This window comes from Silene latifolia, chromosome 7 (assembly GCF_048544455.1).
Source record: "Silene latifolia isolate original U9 population chromosome 7, ASM4854445v1, whole genome shotgun sequence".
Classification (NCBI taxonomy): domain Eukaryota; kingdom Viridiplantae; phylum Streptophyta; class Magnoliopsida; order Caryophyllales; family Caryophyllaceae; genus Silene; species Silene latifolia.
The window spans coordinates 36,029,800-36,038,813 of record NC_133532.1 but is presented as its reverse complement, the minus strand read 5'-3'; the positions used below and the strand labels follow the sequence as shown (position 1 = coordinate 36,038,813).

The window sequence follows — 9,014 nt, the reverse complement described above, 5'->3', positions numbered from 1 at the left end:
TTATGTAGGATGAGACGGTTTTATGATATGGATGTTTAGTGGTTTCAGATTCCTTATGAAGAATGCTAAAAGGTAGGTTAATCCTACCCGGTTTCAATAATGTGGTCATTATATATGTTGTGGTTAATATTGTAATTATTGTCACATAATTAGAGTAATTGCATTATAACATCATATTGGTTAAGTTGACTTTATGAGTCGGTAATTGGCATATTGTGTGGTATCTTGCATTATTGTATCCGTCATGTGTATCGGAGAATATGACGATTGTGATTGTTTGGTCGTGTTACTTGATTATTGAGGAGACGTATGACGGGTGGGTGACCGTTTTACGCTTAAGTCGCCTCTTAGAGATTCCCACTCCAAGAGGGATGTGCACATTAATGGCTTGAGTTAGGGAGGGACTCGTATGGTTGAGACACGACGTCTGGCTGGGTATCCGGTTGGCTTCCGGACCCGGTACATCTTGGCGTGTCCCGGTTCCCATTTGTGGTTGTCGGTATGTCTGGGCATGTCCCGTTACCAGTGTGGTTGTCGGTATGTCTGGGCGTGTCCCGTTACCGTGGTGGTTGTGGGTAAATTTGGGGATATCCCGGTACCGGTGTGGTGGTTGTTTGATAGCGTCTCATTCATATCATAGTCATGTTGCATACTTACACACTTTGACTCGTGTCACACTTTATTTATTGAAACTGATGTTTTTGTATTTGTGTAATTGTCACCTATTTCCGGGGTGGCCTGTGTCGATCTATATGATATTTCCGATCATATGGGGAGCAGGTTGAGTACAGGTTTTGCTTGTTGACGTGATCGGGATTTGGGTCGCGCTTTGGACTCGGAGTCGAGTAGCATAACATAGATGACATAGATGGTAGTTGACTTGTAATTTGTATAGTTTACATTTATCATTTGTTAATGGTTATGTAATCTACTAAACTCTTTATTTATATAAGATGTTTCTTGATTGTATCTCCGATTTACCACCTCGGGAAACGAAGATGGTAACATCTCCTAATTTATCTTGGCTACGTAAGAAGGGGGTTTAAACACTCCCCCGAAAAGAGAACTTCGTCCCGAAGTTCAAATATCAACCTCAAAATATGGTCTCATACACTCATTACTAAATTCCACAAATGACCATGTTCCAGGTTCAACGTTCTCTCCTACTTATTTCTAATCCATAATAAATCAGATATGGTCCTAATGCCATTGATATAACCCCACTCTTCGAGCATCCCAAACGTCAAGGTATAAGGTCCAGCCCGCAGTTCAAAATCCTAATCCCATAACAACTACCAACTCAATTAGTTATAACTCTACGCATCAATCTCGGAGAATAACTCAATTAGTACTACACACATATATATCACGTCTAATCTCATACATGCACATGTATGAAAATCAATCACGAACATGCAGACTCTATGAAACAGCCAAATGATGCAACGTCACTCATCATGTGACTCAACTATGCTCAACATTCCCATTTTTTGGACACCATGTCACGCATATACCGCGTAAAATCTACCACATGATCACACATGTGTTTTCCACATCCATTCTCATCTATCACCAAGACTTCCGCTCATACGGAAGACCATATACACAATCATGCAAATGACCACTATGTAACACACACATTATAACCTAATTACACATGTAAGCACCAAAAAAAAAAATAACCTAATTACACATGTCACGCTAATAACTTTTATCCAAGTTTCTCTTTTACATAGCAAAGCCACAAAATGTGGTCAAACACAAACAATTCATAAGGTCTCATTCATACGGGGTCAACATGTCGATCTGACGTGAACCAACCACTATAGGTTATGAACATAAGGGTATACACATAGTCAGACAAAAACAAGGGCCAAAGCAGACCACTTGGTCGAGTGTAGGAGGTCACTCGGCCGAGTAGGAGGCCACTCGCTCTAGTGCATAGTGCACTCGGTCGAGTGTCACCTTGGTATAACATTTCCGTTCTCAATCCCATTTCCAAACTTTTTTATTCCATCACATATATTCTAATAAATCTAAATGGTGATTCATATACCATTAAAGAACCGATTCAAACATAGTTATCGTCCATATGGCCGTCATTACTACACAACTTAAATAGAACATCCAAGCCGTACTACCAACATGACCATACTACATCACCAACAACTACACCGTAGTGCGACACTCTAGTCACATTGGTAAACACAACACATTACGCTATCTCATGGACACGGCCTAATCACTCATCACTTTCAAGGAATAATAACAACATCATCACTTACTCAAGCACTACAACAAAATCACGGCGTACACCGTGGGCGTTTCACAATAACGCTTGGGAGGCAATTTTACAAACAAAATCTATACTACCACTCTCAGGGTCGGAGTCCGACACAGCCACTTTCACATCTCATGCCTATGTACTTATGTTAACGGTTACATTATGTATAAAAATGATCAAATACCTCAATCATAAGGTTGAATCCTTAAGCATTAAATGCCCCACTCTTACTCTCATGACCACAAAACCAAACTTGGTGATGCCAAATCCACAATTATGTACTGATGTGACTCATATTTGAGCACATTTAGTCCTCGAATTAACCTCGTTCCCATGCTTTATAGCACTTATTTGGGTCATTTACTATCTTTAGTTTCCCATTTTGCATATTCTTTGAGGTTTTGTCTCCTTGGTAGGAAAGGATTGCTAACCTTGCGTTAAAAGGCGAAATGGAGCTAAATTGATCGCATCTAATGACCAAGCATCAAAGAGAATACCAACACTAGAGGCCTAAGTAGATAATAAATTGAAATGGACAATGATGAAATGATCCTTGCATCCCCGACATGATCCTTGAGGATTGTTAAGGAGGAAAAGAAGAAAAGTAGTATGTCCAAGAATCCGAGCGGATCGAGCACCATCCGGGCGTCTCAAAGCATCAAGATTCGGGCGACTTGTGCCAAAGACGAGCGGCTTGCAGCACCCTGAGCCAAACGTCTTCCCCAGGATCCGAGCGGATCACAAGTCAGAAGAGCCCGTGCCATAGCACAGGACGGGCGGATCGTGGCAAGACTAGCTATGAGGATCCGCTCATTTCCTCCGAGAGGAGCATTTCCTCAACTTTTCTAAGGGTCTTAATAGTCATTCAAGCCCTTAGTAACCCTAATCCTTGTACCTAATCTTTAGTATAAATACCCCATTGTACTACCTAGATTAGCATCCATCCTTAATTAAGTTGTAATCACTTCTTAATCTCATCTTAATACTCTCAAATTAGTCTTAATTTAGTTGTAATACAATTTCTAAATATTAATCATATCTTAATCTTTCCTTAATTTTTCTATTGTTCTTCATTTATTTTGGGTAATTAGAAGATTATTTGGGTTTATTTGGGAGATTGACATCCTTCCATTAATCATCAAGTACTTCTATTATTCTTTGCTTTATTATTGGAATCATCTTCATAGGTATAATTATCTTTGCCCTTGTTTAATTATTGTTAATCATTTTGATTTATTCATCATGTTTTGCCGTGTTAGTTTGATTGACAATCTTATTAGCATGTTGAATTTGATAATGAGTGAGTAGTTTCCTTAGCTAGGGTTAATGGGGAATTAAGGGAAACAAACATGGGGATTGATTCATGCTTAATCTAATATGTTCTCATAATTAAATTGCTTGCTTTTTGTGATTTCAACTTATGCACATGTTTTGTTTGATGAAATGCGAGCCTATGAATCCTTGCATTTTCTACCCATCACTTATCTCTTCAATGAGGCTTGTAAGCTTATACAACAATTCAAGCCTCATTTGACTACGCATATAGTTGGACAGGAAGGATTAAGTTGACTTGTAGGTGTTTTACAATCTAATCGATTCGGCTCCAGGACCCAAACCTTCTTAGGGATTGTAAGCTTATACACCAACTCGATCCCATCACAACAATAAGTGCTTGCTATATAATTGAGAACATGTTTGTATGGTGAACTCCCATGAATCCCCTATGAACCCATGACACCCTAGTGCCTTTAATCAGTTGTTTAAAACCTCTAGTGACACCCTAGTTCCTTTAATCAGTTGCTTATCTTCTACCTCAATCCAAATTGTGACACCCTAAGACACAACCTTTTGCAATTGAGAATTCTACATCAATACCCGTCCCTTGGGATCCGACCGTACCTTTACTTACCTCTTTACTAAGAGTCGTATGTGAAGTTATAAATATTGTTTTGGTTGGTAGCTTTTGACGATGAGTTTAAACCGAACCAAAAATGGCGCCTTTGCCGGGGACGGTGTTAAATTGATTTGATTTTCATTAATTGTTTTTAGTTGTGTCTTCCTTTACCTGGTGGAAGTAAAACTCCTAAAGATTGTTCTAATTGTTTTCGAGTTGTTTGATATTTTGCATGACTAGGAGATCACAAGGTAATCCATTACCTATTGATTTCGAAATTGAAAGGACTTTAACCAACAATAGAAGAGTTACTAGAGGAACTTCAAGAGTTTTAGGTATTGGTGAGATTGTGGACATTCAACCAAATAACATTGAGTTTACCAACCCTTTTGCAAGAAAAGGAGAGGATAAACCAATACAAAACCCACCACAAAATCAACCCACAATGCCAAAATTTTCATCACATTCCGTACCAACCGAGGAGAACCTACCAAATGGCACTCCTACACCACCACATCTAACCGATAATTTCATTGCCAAATCCGCATTCATACAATTAGTTGAGAGATGTCAATTTGGAGGGATGCCTAGTGAAGACCCTCATTCACATATGGAGACTTTTTATGACTATTGTGATGCGATTTCTCAAACCGGAGTTACTCAAGATCAAATCCGATGGGTATTATTTCCTTTCTCCTTGATCGGTACCGCAAAGCAATGGTTAAAGAGCCTAGACAAGCCTACCCTTGGTTTTGATTCATGGAAGAAGTTGGCACTTGCTTTCTACAAGAAATTATATCCTCCTTAGAAGACTAACATGTTGAGAGCCCAAATCATCGGGTTCAAGCAAAGAGATGAGGAATCATTGTATGAAGCATGGGAGAGATTTAAGGACACTTGTCGTTTTTGTCCACACCATGGACTTAGCGAGTGGTTCCTTGTGCAACAATTTTTGAATGGTCTATATGAAGACTCCCGTAACATTCTCAATATGGGATCCAATGGAATGTTCACCGAAGTAGATGACAATCAAATATGGGCCAAAATCGAAGAGATGGCGGTTCATAATTCACAATATAGTAGGTCTCGAAAGGCTACTAGAGGAGGAAAGCATGAGGTAGATTCCATCACACAATTGGGTGCTCAACTAAGTGCTCATATTGACACCATCAATTTGAAGTTTGAGAAGGCCATGGCTAAGCTTGATGAAGCTTTCAAATCACCCAAACAACATGTTAATGCTATGGTGGCATCATCCTCAATTCCAAGTGGAGTATGTGAGAGTTGTGGAACTTTGGGACATGACAAAAGTGAATGTAGGGGAACAAATGAACAAGTGAATGCTTTCCAAGCATACAAAAGTGGCACCCATTATTCCAACTATTACAATGAGAATACCAAATTCCGTCCCAATCTTTCATACAAAAGCCAAAATGTTCAAAGCCCTCAACCAACATACACCCCACCTCCAATGAGAAATCAAGCTCAAAGACCCTTTTACAACCAAAACCAAAGTTATCAAAATCAACCTTCTTACAATCAATCCAATGACCAAGGCTTTGATGTTCAAAAAGCGGTCCTCCAAATGCAAAAGAATCAACAAGAATTTTTCACCCAAATGCAAAAAGATAGCCAAGCCAAAGACATCACCATCAACAACATACTAGCCCACATCAAGATGTTGGAAACCCAAATGTCTCAATTAGTATCTTCTAGCTCTCAAAGACAAAAGGGGCAATTACCACCTCAAAGTAATCCTCCAAGACATGAATCGGTTAGTGTCATCCATTTGAGGATTGGTACAAGATATGAAGGGCCGAAGAAGCCAATTGATGAAGACATTGCGGATGCTAGTGACAAGCAAAGAGTTGTGAAGAACACTAAGGAAGAAGAACCCGCCACCCAAGAAGCTTCAAAGAAGAAGAATAAAGAGAAGGCTAAGGAGAAAGAGCCTATTATGATTAGACTTCCATTCCCAAGTCGTCAAGCTAATCCTAAGTTTGACGAACAACTTGGAAAGTTCATGGAAATTGTGAAGAACTTAGAAGTATCAATCCCATTCACGGAATTGATCAATCATGTTCCGGCCTATGTAAAATACATGAAAGATATTCTTACCAAGAAGAAGTCCATCCGAAAGCTATAGACTATTGCCTTTACCAAAGTGAGTAGTGATAATCTACAAGGAAAGTTCCCCTCCAAAACTCAAGGATCTGGGAAGCTTCTCTATTCCATGCACCATTGGCGACACTACAATCAACAATGCTTTATGTGACCTTGGAGCAAGTGTAAGTGTCATGCCATACTCGGTATGCAAGAGGCTAGGAATGGGAGAGCTCAAATGCACCAACATTACGCTTCAAATGGCGGATCAATCAACAAAGTTACCTCTAGGGATATGGGTGGATGTGCCCGTGAGAATTGGCAAATTCTTCATCCCGGTAGACTTTGTCATTGTAGACATGGAGGAGGATTCCAACATTCCTATCATTTTAGGAAGACCTTTCTTGCATACCGCGGGAGCGGTGATTGATGTGAAACATGGAGAGCTTACACTTGAAGTGGGAGATGAGACAATCACTTTTAATCTTGACAAGACAATGAGAGCTCCCCGATTACATGCGCCATGTTTCAAGATTGATCACTATAGCCGAGAAAGTGATAGGAAGAAGTTAGCATCTCAATGCAAAGATCAAGCTATGGGTAAAGAATCACCACCCATATAGAAGAAGAAAGTGGATAACCTTCAAGATGCTCTATCCAAAGAGCAAGGAAATTTCAACAACGAAGAGAGCTTGAATAGCTCACCACCAATCACAACAAGAAAAGAAGAAGGCCTCATTGGCCATGACAACAAGAAAGAGGACTTGTTTTCATCGACTCATGATACCATTGGGGAGCAAGCTAATGAAATTTGTGGTCTATGGGATGACGAATTTGAAGGATTAGGCAATCCCTACATTGGCAATGCTATGACCTTAGACCAAGGTTTTGGTGACCATCTTGACATGGGTCAACATCATGAAGAACACAATGTGCAAAGGTCTATTGATGATCTCTATAATGAAAATGAACAAGCCTTCGACTACTTCTACAAGGTGTTGAGCAACATAAACAACACCTTGGCTATGCCCCCTTGAGATTTCATACAAGAGTGAGAGTTTGGTGGAGTCCTCCCTAAACCACCATTTGTAAATATTCTAACCCTTAACTTGCATTTTACTTCTTATATTGCATTTATGTCAATTTTGGATTTGCAATTTCATTCTTTGATCAGGATTTTCATTATGAGAGAAAGTGAGGGAGGTATTTTAATGTGTTTTGATGTGTAGTGTTTGATATAGTGTGGGGATAGCAATTGCCATAGGCTAAACGAGCCTTCATAAGTGCAGCCACAATGTTGACCAAAGGAATGAAGAAAGAAGGATATGGGAAATGAAGATCCGCACGGGTGGACCTGAACCCGTGGGTGTAGGAAGAAATCCGAGCGTCCCAAGAGGAATCCGCTCGTGCTGGCTGTGATCCGAGTGTCCTGGCTCTAAGACGCTCGTCTTGGGAGTGCTGAAATTGAAAAGTTCTGAAGCCGCTCGTCTCTAGCTAAACCTGCGCGTCCTGGCTGACTATGAAAGTCATCATTAAACACTGTCTAAAAATCCGAGCGTCCCTAGGTGAAGACGAGCGTCTCCTGCAGAAATCCGCCCGTCTCCTGAAGAATCCGCGCGTCTCAGCACGGGTTAGAAGTTCCTGAGCTCACTGACTGAGGATCCGAGCGTCCCCAGTCCATGACGCTCGTCTCCTGCTGCTATTTGCCTATAACACGGGATTCTAACCCCCCTTCCCCAATTCATTTCTATTTTACACACACACAAACACACACCCTTTCTCCCTCAAAACCCTCAATCCCCTCATCAACAAAACACAAATTCCTCAACCTAATTCACCCAAATCAAAACAAAACTTCCTCAAATCACAATTAAACTACTCCTTTATCAACAAAAGACCATTCAAACATCAAAATCCTCAAAAATTGAATCGATTTTCTAGGGTTTGAAGGCAATTTCGAAAATCCTAAAATCATTAGGGATTGATTGAAGCTTGAGGAAACAAGGAGCATTCAAGCTTATTATTGGTTTGTTGATACAATTTTGACAAGGAGAAGAACATGGCAAGAACAAAAGGTGGAAACAAGGCACCCACAACCTCAAATCATTCCAAAAGGCAACAAGCTCTTTTAGCTTCAAAGGCTATGGTAGTGCATCAACCAATGGTGGAGATTCAAGAAGTTGCTACTCCTATGGTGGAAGCTACACCTACTCCGGTCATTGAACAATTGCAAGATTATCCGGAGGTAACTTTCATAAACGATTCTCATAGGAAAGCATTTGTATCCCTTGCTAGAAAGACTATTTTGCCTACCAAATTCATATGTCAAGATGCCTTAGACAAGTTAGGTGTCCTTGAGAGGACCATGAATTTTTCGAGTCTATGAAGTTGAAAACCCTCTTTGAGATGCAAGAATTGACTTACCCCTCCCTTACCATGGAGTTTGTCAGCTCATTGAAGGTGACTAAGGTAGACACTCGGAAAAATGTTGAATTCCGCCTAGAAAACAAGGATAGACGAATGTCCATGAGTGAGGTTGGAAAGGTGTTTGATCTTGAAGAACACTATCATTATGCGAAAAAGCCTTCACAATAAGATCCCGCACCCCTTTGGAAAGCAATAACCGGGCAAAAATTTAAGTTTTTCCATGAGTGTCATGTTCTCTATGTCCACCATCCGGGTATACGGGTGTGGCACAAATTTGTGGGCAACACTTTAATTGCAAAAAAAGGC

At 40.2% G+C, this 9,014-nt stretch overlaps 1 non-coding gene across 1 annotated transcript; it reads right to left on the bottom strand.

The window, feature by feature from the left end:
• Positions 1-4,995: 4,995 nt before the first annotated feature.
• LOC141593394 (small nucleolar RNA R71) lies at positions 4,996-5,102 on the bottom strand. Its single transcript, XR_012521480.1, has one exon. It is a non-coding gene; the product is annotated as a small nucleolar RNA R71 (small nucleolar RNA).
• Positions 5,103-9,014: the final 3,912 nt, after the last annotated feature.